This window comes from Chionomys nivalis, chromosome 1 (assembly GCF_950005125.1).
Source record: "Chionomys nivalis chromosome 1, mChiNiv1.1, whole genome shotgun sequence".
In the NCBI taxonomy this organism is placed as follows: domain Eukaryota; kingdom Metazoa; phylum Chordata; class Mammalia; order Rodentia; family Cricetidae; genus Chionomys; species Chionomys nivalis.
In genome coordinates, this window is record NC_080086.1 from 184,122,561 (window position 1) to 184,143,064 (window position 20,504).

General features: G+C 40.4%; 1 protein-coding gene across 4 annotated transcripts in view; it reads left to right on the forward strand.

The window, feature by feature from the left end:
• Cttnbp2 (cortactin binding protein 2) overlaps window positions 1-20,504 on the forward strand; it is a 154,210-nt gene that overhangs the window by 13,380 nt on the left and 120,326 nt on the right. The gene's annotated exons all lie outside the window — the stretch shown is intronic.

A 20,504-nucleotide genomic window follows, 5' to 3' on the forward strand; every position in this document is an offset into this window, starting at 1 on the left:
ACTAGAACCTATATAAAACATACAAGTCATATAGATGTTGAGATGATAGAAGCTGAGAGTAAACCATTGAAAATGGGAGACTTGAGAAGTCTACTATGTTAGTTAGCAATCCCTAAATATTTGTTTGACCTTAGACATACAATTTTAGATAAATTAGTACTTTGTGGCTTGTATGTGTCTGATAGCTGTGGGCGAGAATTACAAGAATCATTCGTAAAAATATTGCTGATAATATATCTTTTTACTTCCCCTGTAAGTTAAGAATGATGTTTTCTATTTTTAGAAATTCAGAGTTAAAATGGAAATGTTCATATCTTCAAATTATTTTTATCAGAGTTTTCAGTAATTTAAAAATATTTCTATAATAGCTTGAAAAGAAATATATCAAATGTCTCGATTACATTTTCTTTTTGAAGTAACGTTAATCTGTCTTGATGCAGTTTTATGATTGGATTCCACTTCTTGACTTGTTTTGGTATATCAGTCAACTATAAGTTTCAGTTTGGTTTTGTAAAACACAGCTGATGGTTGCCTGTGACAAGAACTTTTATGGTGAAGAAGGGAGGTAGGGATGGTAGATGGTCACATAGGCCGTATAAGGATGTAGCCTGTACAGGGGTGTAGAGAACTTGATCTTGAGTGGGAGTGGAAACATTTCCTGAATTCACATAATGGAAACTGGTATATTATCTACCATTAGTTCAGTGACCAAGAACAATGTCCCCACAAACTGGGAGTCTGGTTGTGTCCTGTTCCACATGGAGAATATAGTACGACCATATGTGCTACTGTTTCAGAATGCAGTCACCTCTTGAAACCAAATGGAAATGCATGGCTCAGCTGCCCTTACGTGCTTTTCTCTTCTGTATTAATGTACAAAAATGCACTGGCCCTGTAGAACCTTCCACCACTTGCATAAATGTTTGAACACTTAGTAGGTCCTTTGTTTTTATGTTTTAGAAAGCACATACATTTTATTTAATTTAATTGCAATATTTCCAATTGGAAGAGTACAGGCAAAGATTCCCTAATGATCAAGTGGATGTCTTCTGTAGAATTGAAGTTTGAATTATAAGGAAACTTACACAGCACAGTCAGTGGTTTAAACTCTTATCAAATCCTATTTCTCATGCTCATAAAGTATTTCTGTTGTGCTTGGCTAGCCTGCCAGGGATATTGTGGATAATTGGATGTTTAAGTATGCTGTATTAAAGTAAAATGTTAAAAAAGTTAAAATCTCAATCGTGATGTATTTCCTGATATCTGATAGAAAAGTAACTTACAGTTAGTGGGGAAGATCTTGGAGAAGTTAGAGGAGGGGAAACTGTAATCAGAATATATTGTATGACAAAAGTCTATTTTCAATAAGAGAAAAATAAAGAAAATATGAATTTCCATTCATGTATGTTTACTGGAAGACATGATGAACTTGATGTCCGATTGCACTTATTCATAATCATTGCTATAAATGCAGTTGCAAGAGAATCCTGATCCAAGCCTACCGTAATGTTGACTCAGATACAGTGAGGTAGTGAATGCCTTCTGGTAAAGTTCCAAAAACAGTGCGTGTTTAGCCAGGCCTGGTGGCGCATGCCTGTGATGGATCTCAGCACTGGGGAGTCAGAGGCAATGAGATCAGCATAAGTTCAAAGCAACTGTGGTCTACATAATGAGACCCAATGTCAAACTAAACAAACAAGAAAGAAAGGAAAAAAGAGGGAAAAGTATACATTTACATGGGAATTCAATCTCTAGAGAATTTGGTTTGTTAAAATAATTTAAATAAGGTGTTTATTGATAAAAAGGAACTCCTGTCTTGCCTCAAAATGGTCATACCAAAAGTTCTCATGAGAGTAGTAAACTGAGGGGCATGTAAAAGTTTGGGGAAGACTTGAAAAATATTCTTGGCGGCAGGTGGATTGCAGAGTTCAAGACCAGCCTGGTCTCTAGACTGAGTTACAGCACAGCCAGGGCTACAGAGAAACCCCGTTGAAAAACCAAAAAAGCAAAGAAAGGAAGCAAAAAAATTTTTTAAAAATCCTAGATGTGTGGCAGACTCACCCCCCACCCCGTCCTCTAAGAAGCAATTGACGAGAAAACAAAAATGTTCTGTGCTGCTTCAATGTAGCCTGTGGAGAAGCGCTGGCTGAGCCCAGTCTTCTGTGTTTAGAGACTGAAGTCAAACAAGCTGGAGGGGAGGCCTGAGAGAAGATGATCCCGCCAGGACCACACATGGGCTCACACAGGAGCCTTCCTTGTCACACTATGGAATTCAGTGTGTGTGAGATCTTCTAAAAAGCTTTTCTAAAAATGATGTTTATGATTTATTTAAATATTTAGACGGTCTGGATTGAAGAGTGGGTAGTAATGGAATTTTCACATACCTGTGGGACCTGGAATAAACTACCAAAAATTTACTATGTTCCCTGTGTATTTGACGATGGAAACCACTGAAATATTTACCTGGGTTCAAATGTGTCATGATGTTGCCTTTTTCTTAACAGTGCAACAGAATATGGTTTACTGGATGATTAATGCCCCAGAAAGAAACTGAGTAGAAAAAGGATGTGAAATTTTTTACTTTATGTTACTAGATAAACTTATCTGTAAATTAAAAACCAAAATCTCTTTAGTAAATAACCAGTATACCATGTATCTACAGGTGTAGTACATTTTGGTTTTTTAAGTAAAAATAAAATACTATTTGAGCTTAATAATTAAAATAAGGGATACTAATTTGTACCCTGAACTGTATTAGATTTAGAAATGATTGCATTGTGACTTTTCCAAATTCTTTATAATTTAAAAATATGTTAGCAAGACCAAGTTGTTTCACTTTCTAAACCGCATGATCCTGGTGGTTTTCAGTTTCAAGTCATAAAGATTTCATTGATTGTTGAATAGGGAGCGGTAGACTCCCGAGAAGAGTCCACAGATGAAAGCTTGGAGGGGGTAAAACAGATTACAGTGTGTATCTTGGCATTTTTGCTGCTTTCCTTTTTAAGATTAAAAAAAATACTTTTAATATAAAGAGTCCATAGCTTTGTAACAGTATTCATGTTAACAATTTTTAAAAATATTTTTACACGTGGTCTTGCTATGTAGACCAGGATGACTAGGAACTTGCATCCCCCTGCCTGTGCCACCTGCGTGCTGGGATTGCAAGCGTGTACTCCCATGCCCATTTCTAAGAACATGCATTTTCCTTAAAAAGAAATTTGTCTTTTAAAAAGAGCAGTCCTGACTTCCCCATCAGATTTTATGTAGGTCGCTTTACCCTCTTTTTATATGAGATAAATGAAATTGCATGAAGGCTAGGCAATCCCCCTCTTAAACTTCATAAATAAGCAAACTGTAGGAATCAGGGCTTTCAGTTATTTGCATTTCTTTACACAGAAAGCACTTCTAGCTCTGGTAACCTTTCAGGACTATCAATTGACAGAAATGCCTATCCAAGGGATTGTGTGAACAACTGTGTGAAAAAGACCGAAATTACACTGGACGTTTATTTCTCTCTCAGCGCTGTGAAGATGAGTGATGGGAGCTGGAGAGGCATCCCTGTGCCAAGTCTCAGCTAACTGCCAGGGTTATTTTTGTGTTACTCCCCCCCCCCCCCCGAGGGAGTTGGATTCCTCTGAGTGGTGGAAGCCTGGTTTGGGGTAGCCCTGCAGGGTGATGTACAGTAATAGGAAAGAGAGGAGGTGAACCGCAGGCTTCTTTTGCAGTATGCTCAGGGTTTCTTGAGCTCAAAGGGGTAGCAAATACTATAATTGCAGTACAGGAGGCTGAGGCAGGAGGATTGAGATCTTGAGGCCAGCTACACAGTGAGGACCTGTCAGAGATAAGCAAAAATATAGTCATTGAATACCCACTGAATACCAGGCAGAAAAGTGAAATTAAGGTGCATTAAGTACAGGCATACTACTTCAAACATTTCAGAAAAATGCTTTATCCCGACCTTATATATTTTAAAATTAGTTCTTCCCATTAGTGTTGTTTAGGCCAGACCTTGCTTTTTCTCAAACTGTCACTGACTGTATTCAGAGTTTTTCTAGGTTGATCTTCATTTTATAATAAAGTAAAACAAAAGCCTGATCTACTCATTGGGTCCAAATTGCAGAAAAATTGAAGGCTTTTAAATATTACTCTAAATTGAAACAGGTTTTCGCAGGCCCAGCACTGTTGATATTTGGGAGTAGATTCTTTTGTGGGGCGCGGAGAGAGTATCCGGTTTCCTTCCCGGTGGTCAGCAACATTCCACAGTGACCTCCCTTCAACCCATGCTTGTCCACAACATACCTAGAGTGATGACCAAGGAAGGTCTCTTATGAGGGACACAATTGCGCCCATGGGGTCAGCACCATTCTGAAGTTATACTAACCACTAGACATGTCACTTTAAAAATTTTATTTGAAAAAAAAATGAATGTAAGAACTTAAAACAATTTGGACCTACTGTGATACAGTCGTTTCCTTGTGAAGTACTGATCCTTCAAAGCTAAAGGTTAATCTGAAGGCGCCTATTGGAACAAATTTTATGACCCTTTCCAAACAGGCCACATATTTAACTATTTAAAATTGCAGTATAGTTTCTTTTCCAGTACCTAAGTGCTTTACTTTTCAAAGGGAAATGTGCTTATGACTGTAATACTGAGTGCTGGAATCTTGATACAGAACACATGGTGCGGGGAGTCAACCCAGAGCCTCTCACTGAATAAGCAGACGCTCATCCTCCTTTCACTGACCTGGGCACCTCAGTATCAGACAGAATAATGTGTTCCACTCTGTTTTGAAAACTTGCTCTTGGTTAATGGCAGCGTATTGTGAGCACACCTCATCGAGCATTCGTGCTAAGTGTTGATGAAAGAATACTAATCTGGCTTTTCATTGGTTTCAGCTAAGTAAAACATGAAGGGTTCCAAATTCCCCTATAATTGCTGGCAATTGAATAACCATTCAATTGATCGTGAGCATAGCTAAATTCACAAAAATATAAATTGATGTGGAACGTCCTTCTGTCTGTGTGTTGTTTTTATTGGTTAATGAATAAAGAACTGATTTGAGCCTATGCCAAGGAAGAACTTAGCTAGGCAGGGAAAACTAAGCTGAAAGCTGGGAGAAAGAAGGGTGGAATCAGAGAGAAGCCATGGAACCGCCGGAGATAGACACTGGGAACTTTATCCGGTAAGCCACAGCCACATTGTTATATATATACAGATTAATAGAAATGGATTAAATTAATATAAGTTAGCCAATAAGAAGCTAGAGCTAATGGGCCAAGCAGTAATTGAATTAATACAGTTTCTGTGTGATTATTTCGGGTCTAAGCTAGCCAGATGGCCGGGAACCAACAAGCAGCCTTTCTCCTCCTACAATAAATTTATTCTTTTCTTTTCCTGATCAATGAGATAAGACTTTTCCATGTCTAGAGAGAAAAAAAGAAGCATTGATCAGGAATTATGTCATTTCTACAGCAAAATCAGTTTCCATGAAATACAAATAGCCACTGATTTTACTATTGTATTTGACTGGAAAGATGGTTCACAGGTTAAGAACATTGACTGCTTTTTCAGAGGTCCTGAAACCAATTCCCAACAACCTCATGGTGGCTCACAACCACCTATCATGAGTTCTGTTGCCCTCTTCTGGTGTGCAGTCAAACATGCAGACAGAAACATTATATGCATAACAAATAAATAAATAAATCTTTAAAAAATACCATTATATTTTGCCCATAAGACAAAAATGAAAACTAACAATTTTATTTCTTTCTGTGAAATTTTATTTTCTTTACTGAATAGCTATCATTAGTTTCAAAAAGAGGAAAGTTCTATTCTATATTCTAGGATATGCAGTTGATGTTATAAGCACAGGTCTGAGTCCAGTGGTCACCTACTCAAGTTTCTTGCTTCTTGCTTCAGTGAAGCAGTGGTTCCAAATCTTCCTAATTTTGCAACTCTTTAATACAATTCCTCATGTTGTGGTGACCCCTCAACTATACAGTTATTTTAATTGCCACTTGATAACTGTAATTTTGCTACTGTTGTGAACAATAATGTAAATATTTTTGGAGACAGTTTTGCCAAAGGGGTCATGATCCACAGGATGAGAACCAATCACGTGCCAGGGCCACATGTTGGTGTAGTAAACATAGAGATGATATGACTACGAGAAGGGTAGAACCCATGAGACTGGGAGTAGGTTGGTGAGCAGGGAAAAGGAATCCACTCAAAGCAAGTGATGGACCACAAGGCTCATGAGTGGGCTTGTGTAGCTCACTCACATAGCGTTCCGTTTCTCATTTCTATGCCATGGGCTTTTCTCACACCTGATGGGTTTGTTGTGTACAGACAACGTGGATGAGGGGTTCCAGTCCCTTTTGTCGTATGTAAAGCTTGCTACTGCTCTCTCTGCGCCCCTACTCTCTTACCACAGTGATGATGATGTTGCCAGTCTGGGCCCAGTTACTGAGCCAGTGAATTAGCTGGGTGATGCTTCCTTCCCCAATGTTAATACATTATAAAAATATTCGTGATGAAAACATGCTGCCAATGTGGCTTGTAGAACTCAGTGATGTATCTCTCCAAACTGGGTGCAAGACATAGGCAAAGTTACACATAGGAAGGCAGGAATGTGGGTTTGTATGATTTGAAGGTATTGGAGTTACAAGGACCATCTGTAGGAGAAGGGCCCACTTGTTCGTCCCGGCCACCTGGCTAGCTTAGACCTAAAATAATCACACAGAAACTGTATTAATTAAATCACTGCTTGGCCCATTATTTCTAACTTCTTATTGGCTAACTCTTACATATTAATTTAACCCATCTCCATAAATCTGTACATCACCATGAGGTGGTAGCCTACCAGCAAAATTTTATCACATCAGCCGGGCGGTGGTGGCGCACACCTTTAATCCCAGCACTTGGGAGGCAGAGGCAGATGGATCTCTGTGAGTTCGAGACCAGCCTGGTCTACAGAGCTAGTTCCAGGACAGGCTCCAAAGCCACAGAGAAACCCTGTCTCGAAAAAAACAAAAAACAAAAAAAAAATTATCACATCGATCTCCTGTAGTGGCTCCATGGCATCTCTCTGATTCTGTCCTTTTTCCTCTCACCATTCAGCCTAGCTTTCCCTGCCTAGTTCTGTTCTTCCCTGCCATAGGCTCAAAGCAGTTCTTTACTCATTAACCAATAAAAGCAACACATAGACAGAAGGACCCCCCACACCAACTATCCAGTCAGTGTAACCTGAAAAAAAACGGATGATCTTTCTGGCATTCTGGTTATATTATAGCTGTATTGTCTCAATGCCCAAAGGCTAAGGAACAGTTAGGAATTTGTATAAGATGTTTTCCTTATCATATTTCTAATTAATTCTCTATTTGATTTGAAAAAGATATTAAGGGTTTGAATCAACTCCCTCAAAATTCTGGTATTTTTCTTCTAGTTGTAACATTTAGGGGAAAAAATTTCTGGTTCTAGCTTTCTAATTTTCTAAGTCAAATTATAAGTAGGCTCTTTGTTTGTTTGTAGTACTAGGAATTGAACCTGCCTTTGCATATCGTTCTTGTTCATTTTTAGTAGCTTTGATAAGGACCATGACGAAAAGCAACATAAAAAGGAAAGGGTTCATTTCATGTTACATCTAACAGTCCATTATGAAAGGAAGTAAAGCTAGGAACTTGCCTTAGGGTTTTCATGATTTCCATGGCAATCCTTATAAAGAAAAACATTTAATTGGGTTGGCATTATTGTCACGGAGGGAAGCATGGTGGCATGTAGGCAGGCACGTTCTGGAGAAGGATCTAGGAGTTCTACATCTGGATCCACAGGTAGCCGGAGGAGACAGGGAGCCACTAGACAGTCTTGAGACTCTGAGACCTTAAAGCTAGTCCCCAGTGATACACTTCCTCCAACAAAGCCACACCTATTCCAGCAGGACCACACCTCCTAATAGTGCCTCTCTCTGTGAGCCTGTGGGGCCATTTTCTTTCAAACACAAAACTCAATGCAGGAACCTCGAGAAAGGAGCTAAACCAGAAGCCATTGAGGAGTGTGTTTTATTGGCTTACCCCCCTGACTTGCTCAGCCTGCTTTCTGATACAGTGTAGGACTACCTGTCCAAGAGTGGCACTGGCCACTCCTACATCAATCATTAATCAAGAAGATGCCCCACAGGCTTGTCTCCAGGCTCACTGATAAGGACATTTTCTCATTTGAGGTTCCTCCTTCATAGATGTCCCTAACTTGTGTCAAGTTGTCAAAAAATTAACCAGCATGCTACCTGAGCACTTACTAAGGTGTATCCCCAGCCGTATTTTTATGTTCTTTGAGTCAGAGTCTTGATTTGTTCCCAATGTCTGTGAATTTGTGATCTTCCTGAGCCAGCCTCATAAGTAGCTGAAATCATAGGCCTGTGTTACCATCTGTAACAATAGGTTTTTGATTAAATAAAATCAGGATAGCAATAGCCTATATTACAAGTGGTAACTGAAAAGAGTGGAGAACAGAATCAGAAGATACATGCATGCATTCATTCAGCAGGTATTTTCTATCTTTTTTGATGTTCTTTTCTTGTCCCAGACATCAAGAGTACAGCATGAAAACAAGGGCCTGATTTCTTTCTCTTGGAACTTAGATTCCAGGGCAAGAGATGGGCATTGAACTTACAAGAGAAAAATGAGATATACTTGAAAGTTTATTTGAGCAAAATGATGGCTTATGAAATGGGTAACCAGAAAAAGTTCAGAGTAGCTACTGGGTAATCTAGGCAGAGAGTCTTTACAAACAGAACACGAAAGTAAAACACGGAAATAGCCCGATTGGTTTCAACTAGTTTTTTTTTTAATTGAACATGGATGGGTTGACCAGTTGGCAACTAGTGATTTACTACTTGATTGTTCATGACTGACACACAGTTGCTTTCTTCAACTAAATTAGGTGTTCAGTGTGTTTGTTTCCTCAGTTAGACTGGTGTTATTTACATGGGAACTCAACATCTGGAGATAGCCTTATGCTAAAGCACTAACAAATGGCTTGTATTGAAAATTAAAATAAAAATATTAAAATCCAGGTTATTGTAATACAGGGAAAAGATCAAATACTATGAAAAAGAGTGAAAGGAAGAGTTGAATTCTAGCTTGTATTAGAAGAGAGGATGTGATACCCCTCAACCTGATATATTGTGAACTCAGGTGGAAGAAAGGGTTCAGGCAAAGGTTTTCATAGAGGAAGGACAGTGGCTGTTTATATTAGAAGGTCTGAGGGAGAATGAATGCAATGAGATGAGAAGGAGTCAGGCTGCGGTTAGACAATGACAGACATGGTGATTGAATTGCATCCTCCCAATCATGGGAGAAGCCATAGGAGTGTTTAACTATGAGGGATTAATGTGCATTTTCTAAATGATCATTTTGAAAAACCATAATGCATTGAATTATGCAATAAAAGTTTTAATGTTTTAAACATAAATAATTTAACTGCCTCACCAATCCGGAACTGTTGGATGGGTTTAGGAGAGCCAGAGTGCTGGCTTGCGCAGTAAATCCTAAGGGTCACGTGAGAATCAGAAGTCTCTTGGACCCTTTTCCAAGACTTCCAAATCATGAGTTGTCATCATCATTTTTATTGCTCAGTAACAAAGTGATTTTCTTCAGAACAGTTCTAAGATTTAGCTGATTTATGAGTGTTATTAGAGATTGGTTTAAACTAAGATTGATATGGAAAGTTCCCCAATAGGCATCTTTTGAAAGACAATGTTCTGTTTTCAATTTAATTGTTTCCAAATCTAGTTTACCTCAGTCCAGTTTAGATTTTTAAATTATTTGGGTTTTATTTCTTCATGCCTCTACCTAAAGAATGTAAGTCAGATGTATATTCCAGAACATATTTGTTTTATCCAAATTCCTTTGAGCTCCTCTGTGTAGGTTAGGGCGAAATGGCAGAAGGTGGCTTTACACAGTACTTGAAGGAACCTGACAAGAATAGACGGATCTTCCTACAGTGTCTGAGTTCATTGTCCCCAAGCACCTATCCAGGCTTAGGTGAGTAGACTCCTGGAGTGTGTTATTACTTAATAGTTCCACTCAAGCCATCCATACCATTAGAATAAGCCAGCATTTCATCAGCCCAGAATCCTCCTGATGAATCACTCTGGGAAACCCCACTCATCCTCAGGCACGGCCCCAGGTGTTCTCTCTCCATCAAAATAGAACTGCATCTCATATGGGCATTGTGATCCTGTCATGAATCTTGTCTTCATGTCTTTTCACTCCTTTGCTTCAGAGATGAGACCTCCTTGTGTTTTTAGGCTATCTTAATTCAACCAGGCTAAGGTTATTCTCATGCCTCAGTCCCCCATGTACATGAACAGTATATGCATAAGCTATCACACCCAGACTGGCACCAAGTTTCAATGGTTAAATTTCTGTGAATAATAGTCTTAATTTGTAGTGTAAAACAGACATGGTCTTATATATTTAAGTCTTGATAGAAATTTTTTATTAGTATATATTAAACATACAAAACATTGAGTTTCATTATGTTTTCATGAATATATTTCTGTCTTTTTTTACTTCCATATAGATTTCCCTCTTAAACATCCCTACCAACTGGTACCCTTCCTCCACTAATCCCTTCCGTCTTTTTCTTGTCTTTTGTTATCTTATTATTATCATCATTATTAAATATTATTTTGGTTTTTAAATCTAGTTCTGCATATGAGCTACGCAGTTAAGGTAGCCTTTAAATGCTTACATAAGTAGGATGGAGAGATGTTTTAATATCACATCTTCTGACCTGTCCCAATGCACATTGCTTGTACTATAAGAATTAAATAATATTGCATATCACAGGACCCAACCTATAGTCAAGTCCATGGTACTTGAAAAAATTCTTACATTTCCAGATGTTTTGGTAAGAAGATCATCCCCTCCCTACCCACAAACCTTTCCTCTCAGTGCATTATGAAAAGTGTAGGGCAGATCTTGGTTCCTTCCATTTTTTTCTGATTACTATAGTGGGAATTTTCTCCTATTCCTCTTTGTAGAATTAACACTTTGCCAAGTCAGAGTGGCAGATAAGAGCCAATGCAATCAACTAGATCCACTTTTCCTCACAACAAGTAACAAGTCTTGAGGCAAGCTGGGAAATAGCTGGTTCTGTGGAATCCTGCAGGCATTGTGGAAGGTCACACCAAAGGCTAGAAAAAGCAAGGGCCAGCATGGCTTCCATGGGAGGGAGCAGCTGCTGTCTGGAGGCCTGTGAGTCAGTCAAGAATGCCTTTTAGGAAGAGTGACTTTTCTTACAGTTTGTCAGCCAGCATTTCTTTTTTAAACATATCCATTCCCTTCCAAGTAAGACTTAGGAATTTTGAAAAAGCTTAGAGTTGGCAACTTGAGAAGACCAACACAGAGAAAATTAGACCAGTGAATGATTGTAGATACTTGTCTTTGCCTTTGCCTGGCTACTCTGTTCCCCACATGCCTCCAGCTAGGGTCCTGTACTATTAGATCTGTCAACTTTAGTCACAGTGAAATTAATCGTGTTAATTACTGTATGTGCTCGTCCTCTGGCCTGTCACTCTGTTCTGCCCTCCTCTACATGTTGGGAAGATATTCTATATTACGATAGATCTTTTGATTTTTTGATGGGATTATTTTCAAGTATGTATGAATAATTCTGTTTGTAACTACCACCCGCTAGAAGTAGAAAACACGGAGGGAGGTGTCCTGTTCTTTTAAACCAAAACAGTTTCTTTCCCACTACCTTTTCTTCCTATCCAACGACAGTGGACTCTTTATTGCCATTGTCAGCTGGATGACAAATTTAAGGAAAGAGACTTCACATGTTTAGGATTTGTTTGTAAGCAAACACTTCCCATGCATTATCTCTTATCTCTGTGGAATCCCCTGAGATCCGTGATATCACCCATGCTTTAGCAATGGAGCCATCAAGACTGTGCGTGTCATTTTCAATCTGCCTGTAGCCTCCACTCTCACACTCACACCCTCATCGGTGGCATTAGTAAAGTTAAGCATTCTCCTAGACCTGGCTCCTTCGGCTCACTCTAAATGCCTCAAATTTCTAGGACATCCCCCTCATGCATGCCGTCAGCTGTGAATACCAAAGCTATACAGAAACCGTAGTGACAAAGACTTGCTAGTCTTCTGATGTTAGTCATTCACTGATCCCCTTCAAGAGATTGTGGATAATTATTTATAAACAGAAACTAATTCTCAATACTTCTAAGATCTTACTTGAATGGAAGTTCTGACATTGTAAAAGAACACCATTGGTTATTAATGTTTTCTCCTCATTGATTATAATATGGAGTTTGTACTTTTCCATAATTAGGATATGATCCTGTCATCCTTGGATGTGTGTGTCTGTGAGTGCTACTCTCCCCGAGCGTACCTTAAGGAAACAGATTTCTGTGAACGGACACGAGTGTCAATAGACACTTTAGTAATACTTCCATCCTACCTCACCCCACAGCCTAGACCAAACCTGTCTCCTGTTGCTATGTTTCATCTCTCTTTTCCTTTTTTCATATTTTCTCAACTGGATTTAGATTTGAATTTTAAAAACAAAACAAGAGAGAAGGAGAGAGAGAGAGAGAGAGAGAGAGAGAGAGAGAGAAGCAGCAGCCAATACATTGAGCCATTAAATGCATGCCTAGATTGCTTCCTATTAGAGACTGTTGCACGAGTTCTCTTTCTTTCTCTGAGAACTTTGTACACCAACACTATATCTCTATCATCCCCACCCCCTCCACCCCATCTGACGTTACTATATCACTTTTTGATTTTTTTTTTTTTGTCCAATAGAAGTGGCCATGTGATCAAATACAATAGGTTCCCATATTGGGTGAATGCAAAGCCAGAACAAGCCTGGCCACAAAATAAATGTAAAGAAAATATATTGTCTGCATCAGGTGAGGAGATGGCATGGGAGTTCTTTCCAAAGTAGGGCCTTTCTCTTATAACCTCTGGAGAGTTTATGCAGGGAGCCTATACAATAGAAATCACTTTAGGGCCAGGCCCTGAGCGTGCTCCTTTAAGGAGAATATTCCTGAGCATACTCCTACAAAGTCATAGTCCAAGAAGGAAAGACGGCAGACAAAGCCTTGAGTTTGTTTAGCCTGGGTCTGCATGGTCATGCTCCACTTCTCCAGAGGGTTTTTAGCATAATCAAAATGAAAGCATGCTTTGAAGGGGCGTTAAGTTAATCAGGAGTTTCCCGTAAAGCCATTGACCCCACTTAATGACCGTGACTGTGTAGGGAAGGTGGATGGTGGAAACAGGGTAATGACAGAGGCACCACGATGAAAACAGCTTGATGTTTTAAGTCGAGTATTAAAATGCACTCCTCGGTCACAGAATCTGAATCAATAGAAATGTTTCTTCTTATTCTGTACTTTTTATCTTTTATTGTATAAGTATTTTCCTGCATGTATGTCTTACCACATGTACCTGTTTGTCGGGGGTGGTGGGGTAGGGGTCAGAAAAGGTCATCGATCCCCTGGAACAACTAAAGGCGATGTGAGTCACTGGTAATCGAACCCTGGTTCTCTACAAGGGCAGCCAGTGCTCCCCTAACAGTTGAGCCATCTCTCCAGCCCCCTACCCCCAAGAGGTAAGTTCTTAGTTATTCTAAAAGCATCTCTAAATAACCTCTGAAAGTGACCGTCAAGTTGATAATGACTGGTAGTGGGTGGGTCCCTCACTCCTTCCTGGAGTGATACTGTGAAATGCCTTAGGTAACCACGGTCATGCATACCAGTAACCTGAATACTAGAGGCCAGGGCAAGAGAATTGTGAGTTCTCCGCTGTATGTCCAGATCCAAACAATAATAAATAAATAAATAAATAAATAAATAAATAAATAATAAATAAATAAATAAATGGCACTGAACTTCCTGCTGGTGTGTCTTGACAAAAGAATACGATCTCACGGAAGGAATGAAGAAGCCTCAGTCTGCCTGGCTGCATCAATGGTTCCATGGGTTTTTTTCCCATCTGGAAAGTGGTAATGACACATCAGTCGAGTAAGGTGAAGGGAAGGTTGGCTGGAAAATTAGGGGAAGAATTTTAGAAAACCTTAATAGGCATTGTTAATGTGTGAAATTCTTAATGAGGTTGAATTCCAAGCAGTTGATAGTTGAGACCCTCCTTAGGTTCAGGGGTAGGAAAGGGATATGGTAAAAATAGTGTTTGAGGGAGATTATGTTGGCCTCTTTTGGAAACAGATTGACAGAAGAGGGGAGGAAATGGATCCAAGGCAGCAATTACAATTGGCATTTGTTAAGTGTGGCTCTGTGAAGTGCTGAATTGCTGGTAATGACTAAAGTGAAGTTGAAATATGTGTGTGTGTGCGTATGTGTGTTTGTCTGTGTGTCTTGTGTGTGTCTATGTGTCTGTGTGTGTTTCTGTGCAGGTGTGTCTGTGCATGTGTGTGTGTCTGTCTTTCTGTGTGCCTGTGTTTTCGTGGGATTGACAGGACTTGAATAGACCTGGGATTGTAAGTAAAAATAATTATTCCTGCGTATGTGCGCATTGGCTCCAGTCTTCTAAGAGAAAATGGTGCTGCGTGAAGCAACTTGATATGAGGGCAGAAGGTTTGGCTTTTGTTTTTTCTTAAGGACTTTTTATTTGTGTCTTTTGGGGAAAAAGTCAGGTGTCTACTCTGGTTGTCCCAAGAACCTTTTAACAATTAACACTTGTCATTCAACATTTAACTAATAAACGTCCCTTCGGGGTACACTGCCATATTCGGTGCTGTGCTTGGAAACTGGCATGAACTAGATAATCCTTTTTGTATGAGAATTACTACCTAGGAAAGGACTGGGACCATAATTAACAAGTTCCACCCTGATAAGTGCAAGATAATTTCCCGAGATCCTGACCCGTCAGGCTGTCGTGGAGACAGCCGACAAGGCTTTTATCTGAGAATTCCAGTCCACCTGAATAAGGTAGAACCTTTCCTCTCAGAAAATTGTATATCTTCTCATGCGATGAGTTCCCCAAGCAGCCTTTCCCTCCAGAGATGTCTGGACGCTGCGATGAATCCTCTGCAGGGTTCGGAGCTGTGCCCTTGTTCTGCTTGAGGAAAGAAAGGATGAGGATGTATGACCAGCTGCCTGCTTTGTCTTTCATTCCTGTGTGCTAAAGCACTCCCAGGTGTCATGATTTTAAACAGTAAGTCACTAACTCTCTGGGGAAATGCGGTTTTGGCTGGGCTGAGTGAGGACAGTTTAGCTCCTGTCCCATACTTGGCAAAGGGCCTATGTTGGACTATTTACATTCAAAATAGCTCCTCCATGTGTTTTCTGTCCGCTGCGAGCTTAGCAAAGGCTACGGGCAAGGGTTTCTTTGTCATACAGTGGTAAGGATCCAACAGAGAGCCTCCTTGGGGCAGAAGGTAGCTCTGCTCTTTCCTTAGAGCCCAGACCACTGCCGCTGTCTATCTCATTGTGTTGTTCAAGCAGTCACAGCCCCGTGGTTGAAGGTAGACAGAGGCCTAACCTCATAGGAATGAGGACACTTAATACCTTCAGGAAACTGCTGCCATTATCTGCAGAGTGTGAATTAGCTCATTTGATCCCCACAAGCACCTTCAGAGAGGTGTGCTATTATCCCCACCAAGGCTCACGGTCAAGTGTTGTGTTCACAGAGCAAAGAGTCTAGTACACTCGACTCTGATGTATCTTCCGTGTAATTAGGGGGAGAGCTCTAGATAATAACTACTAATGATAATGCAAGACGGGCTGGTAGAAGAGATGCAGAAGTACAGGTGAGAGGGTTCTAAGGGAGGTGAACTGTAAATGGTTTCTGGGAAGAGGTGTTGTTCCGGGAGACTATGAAGACTCAGTACATTAGAGACCAGTGAGACCTGTGTCTGGATAGGAGCAGCCTGATCCTGGATGCTTGTGTGCTCTGCACACAATGGAAAGGGAACTGAGTCGAGCGCCGGGGGAGGGGGGGGGGGGGTTGGTTGATTCAGCAGCCTGGCTGTAGTGATACCAACCTTGATTCCTGGCAGGCCTGGCTTAGGCGAAATGATTATACATTGAACCTGGGCTACATAGTACGACTGCGTCTCAAAAGAGAAGGGGTTAGGTGCCGGTATGGATGAATATGATCAAAATACATCATACGATTGTGTGAAATTCTTAGAGAATTTATAAAATACTGAAGGAAAAGAGAAGGTCTTAAATGCCATATTGAAGCTTCTGTGTGTATGGTGTGGTGGGCCGGGAGTGTGTCTGGAAGACTTTTAACCAGGACAGTGGACGGATCTGAGCTATTCCTTCTCCAGGGTGGTTTCCTCACCAGTAGCAGGTGCCTTGCCTGGGAACTTTAGAAATGCAAATCATAGGCTGCCCCACCCTAGACCAGCTGACCTGGAGACTCCAGGGCTGGGAGAAGCCTTGTTTTCACAAGCCCTTCCCTGTGGCTCTGATGCCTGCTGCTCTGAGAAGCATTGGTAGGAGGCCTGGGTGCTAGGTAATGGAACTGTGTTTGGCTTAGCCTGACAGCTCACATGCTCTGCTCAAGAAGAAGGCCAGCAGTTGATGGCAGGAGCTGCAGAACGGCGCTGGAGGGAGTCTGAGTGAAAAGGGCAGCTGGTGGCCCCTCACCATCTCGGGGCTGCTCCTCGAAAAACTGTTACCTCTCAATCCCGAAGTGGCACACCCCAGCTTCATTCAGGAAGGAGCTTATGGAGGTAGTGCTGGAGGAGCACCCTTACTTATCTAAAATAAAACATGGATGTGCAAGATGTCATGCTGCTTTGTTTACTTATCCCCAGACTGTTCCACAGAAGATCTGAAGAAATCCAAAAATTAAAAACAGTGTGTGTATACTAATATGTATATATACATATATATAATATGTATTATAAAAATTAGGGACTAGAACAGACATTACAAATCTTTTAGAGAGCTCTCCTTTTCCTTTAAAAACATCTTTGAGGTCCAGGACAAAAACTGTAGGTTGAATTGCTGCATGGAATCAAAGGATGGGACTTTCCATGACCAGGAAAAGAAAACAGGAACAGGGCCAGTTAGTGATCAGTATTGTTTTAAATATAAAAAACAAATCTACTTCTTTAGAGAAGGCAAACTCTAGTCTAATTTTTTTTCTGTTCCTTTTCAAATTGAAGGCATGGAAAGGCAAAAATATCACATCTAAGGATAAATGGGTGCTTTTGCATGCTGTTTATGGGTGTGAGAGGCAGGATGCTTGGGTGAAGGAAAGGTGAAGAGTGGGGGTTAATCGGGAAGGGGCATCACTCGTGATGGTCTCTGTTGACCTGAGTCTGCGGTGGGTCGTCTAAGAAAGTAGATGGGCTGTACGACTTTCAGTCTTCGGCGGGTGTGATGCCCTCTCCTCTGCTGTTTCACTTCCCAATGGGTCGTTTATACTCAAATACGGTTAGGCAAAGCGTATCTATAATAATTTAAACACGGAGCAAAAACATGACAACAGTTATGTCTATGTTTCTCAAAGAAAATGAGAGTTGATGTCTAATAGCTTTCCCCAGGATGTATGGTGGCTGCCTTGATGCAGATATTTCTATGTTGTTGATTTATGGATATTCTTAGAGTTTAAGCTTTGCTGCTTGACGTCAGACCAGTTTCCTATTGTGTGCCTTATGCATGGCCTTGTTTACACATTTCTGAAGGTCTTTATCAGTCTCAAATTTTCTGTAAGTCATTTTGTTTTTAAACTGTAAGGAAGTATAACTTTTGGTGAACTTGGACAACCATTTTTTTTCATAGCACATTAACCAGCCCCTTTAAGATAGGGGCACTTTCATGAGGCGATATTAAATATCTTATCTTTCAAAAACTTAATATTTCTATTAATTCTCTGAGAATTTCATAAAATGTCTTTTGATCAGATTCACCACTACCCCCAATCAGAGTCTTCATAGCTATCTTACATTTCCTGTGGCTTAAGAATCAGCCTTAAGCCAGTCAGTGGTGGCACATGCCTTTAATCCTAGCACTTGGGAGGCAGAGGCGGGTGGATCTCTATGAGTTCGAAGCCAGCCTGGTCTACAAAGAGCTAGTTCCAGGACTGGCTTCTTAGCTACAGAGAAACTCTGTCTCAAAAAAATACAAAGAAAAAAAAAAGAGAAAAAAAAAATCAACCTTACTAATCCCTATATTGCCTTGTCAGATTTTTTCTGTTAGCTGTGAGGATTCTCAAAATATTTAGTGTCAAAGCCCACACAAGCATCAACAGATCAGAAAGATGGCTAACTAACCAGCATGCATTGCATCTACTAGTGTCAGTGTCACCACAATGCAAACTGATGAGCAACAGACTTCCTACAGCTATCTTTTGTCTCCTAAATTAAATTTCATCTTTGAAAAGTCCGTACATGTATATAATACATTCTGATCAATTTACCTCGAACCCGCCAATTCTTGTCCACTGCTGTCGACTCCACTTTTCCCCACAAATACTTTCTCATGTTTGTATATTTTTGTTTTGTGTTGTGACCCACCAAATTTAACCAGGGCCATCTCTGTGGTTATGGAGTTGGTAGATAGGGAAGCTGAGACAAAGACTGGCTCTTCTCCAGAATTTATCAGTAGCCAGTAGTTCAGGAAGAAGGAATATGGCCCTGTGAGCCCCTCCCCTGTTGATAGTTGACAAGTCCAGTCTTGAGCAGGCTCAGGGCAGACAGCATCAGCTGCTCTGAGACGGTGATTATTAGTTAGTAAGGTCTGGTATGGAAATGCATAGCGTAGTCAGAGGCATCTGCTTATATACATATAAAATCTCATATCTTAATGACTGGTGATAACACCTGTCTTCAACATTATGGCCACCTGAAAGAAGTAATTTATGGGTGTGCAATTGTAATTGGCATAATTTTCTAGGAACCCCACCACCTGTGCTATTTGAAAAACCATCTATAGTTTTCCTCTAATTACTAAAATAATAATCTTCCATGGCACTAACAAGGGAAATTTCTATCATTCCAAAGTAACCTCCCCCCAAGCATGCATTAATGAACACGAATAATCTCTCTCTCAAAACATGAGTAGTAACTTTGCTCCTTGCCTTTTTTCTCAATATATTTTGATGGTATCTTTAGATGCTCTTTAAGACTGAGACTTTTAATCACTGCCCAATGAAGTGATGATTATCTTGACATTTCCTCCCTCCTTTAGATGTCAAGAGGGATTGCTTCAATCTCTCCCTTGCGAATGTCCCAGTTCTCCTGGTACTAACCAGGCCAACCCTAGGACTTGCTAAGCACTCTGCCTACTTTACGACCATGGCCGTACAGTTATATAAGGATAGAGAAGAACTGCTTTCACTTTAAATACGTGGCCCTGTCCTCTTGTTGGCCTTGTGTGCTAGTTGGCATTTGGATGACATTCCCTGGTGTTATTACTCATCTCTTTCTTCCAGATTGTTTTACTTTCCTTCTCCTGGGACCTTCAGCACCTCTTCCCTTTGTTCTGCTCTCATTTGATGTAGTTTCTCTGAGCTTTAAGTCAAGGAGATGATTCATCCTTTGACCTTTCTTACTCTTACATTTACCAACTCACTTTCACCTCGCTCCCATGCTCCCATTTCTTTCTGCTCTGGGCAGACCATCCGTGCCAAAAGCTTGAGTTAGGCCAGCCACTGGTCCTTCATTCTGTACCCCTCGCACAATTAGAGAGCCCTCCCAAGCTCTTTCCTCCACTCTTCCATGTCATCAAACGTTTCCTCAAACTCACTCTCCTTCCTTCTAGTTATTGCAGTATTTCCTTTTTGTATCAAAACAAAACCCATCAACATTGTATTCTGTTAACTGTGCCAATTCCGTCTCTTCTACTTTCCTTGGGTCTATGCTAATCAGGATTTTGTCAATAACAGTCTAACCAGAATACATCCATCTTTGTATTTGTTGAGAAAACAATAACTGTGGTGTAAGACTTGGTTTCTCTCTTTATCTTATACTTCCCATCCAATTTCTTTATAAATCTTGTTGATTCTATTTCTCACATACAGCCCTGATTCTACGGCACCTTATTCTTTCCCGTGACATTACTTTGTATCAGTCTTCATTTGCTGCTATAACAAGCTAGGATAAACTTAGGAGCTAATAGACAACACAGACATGTTATCTTAATGTTGTAAAGGACTGCATTCTGAAGTGAGCTTTTATATCTGTTTTTTTATTTCCTAGTTTCCCCAGATTCTAGAAGCTGTCTACATTCCCAGGTTTATGATCCTTGCTCTGTCTTCAAAACCACCAAACAACAAAGTACTTCCCAATCCTCCTGACCTCTGCTTCTCTCTCTCTCTCTTCCTCTCTCTGTCAGTGTGGCACCTTATCTTCCTCTTGCAAGGACCCTTGTGATAGCACCTGGCTCCACTGCAATACTCTGAGATGGTCTTCTCATCCCAAGATCTTTAACTTGCTCACATCTACAAAGTCCCTTCTGCCATGTAAAAGGATTTATTGACAGGAACTAGGGATTAAGGTGAAGACA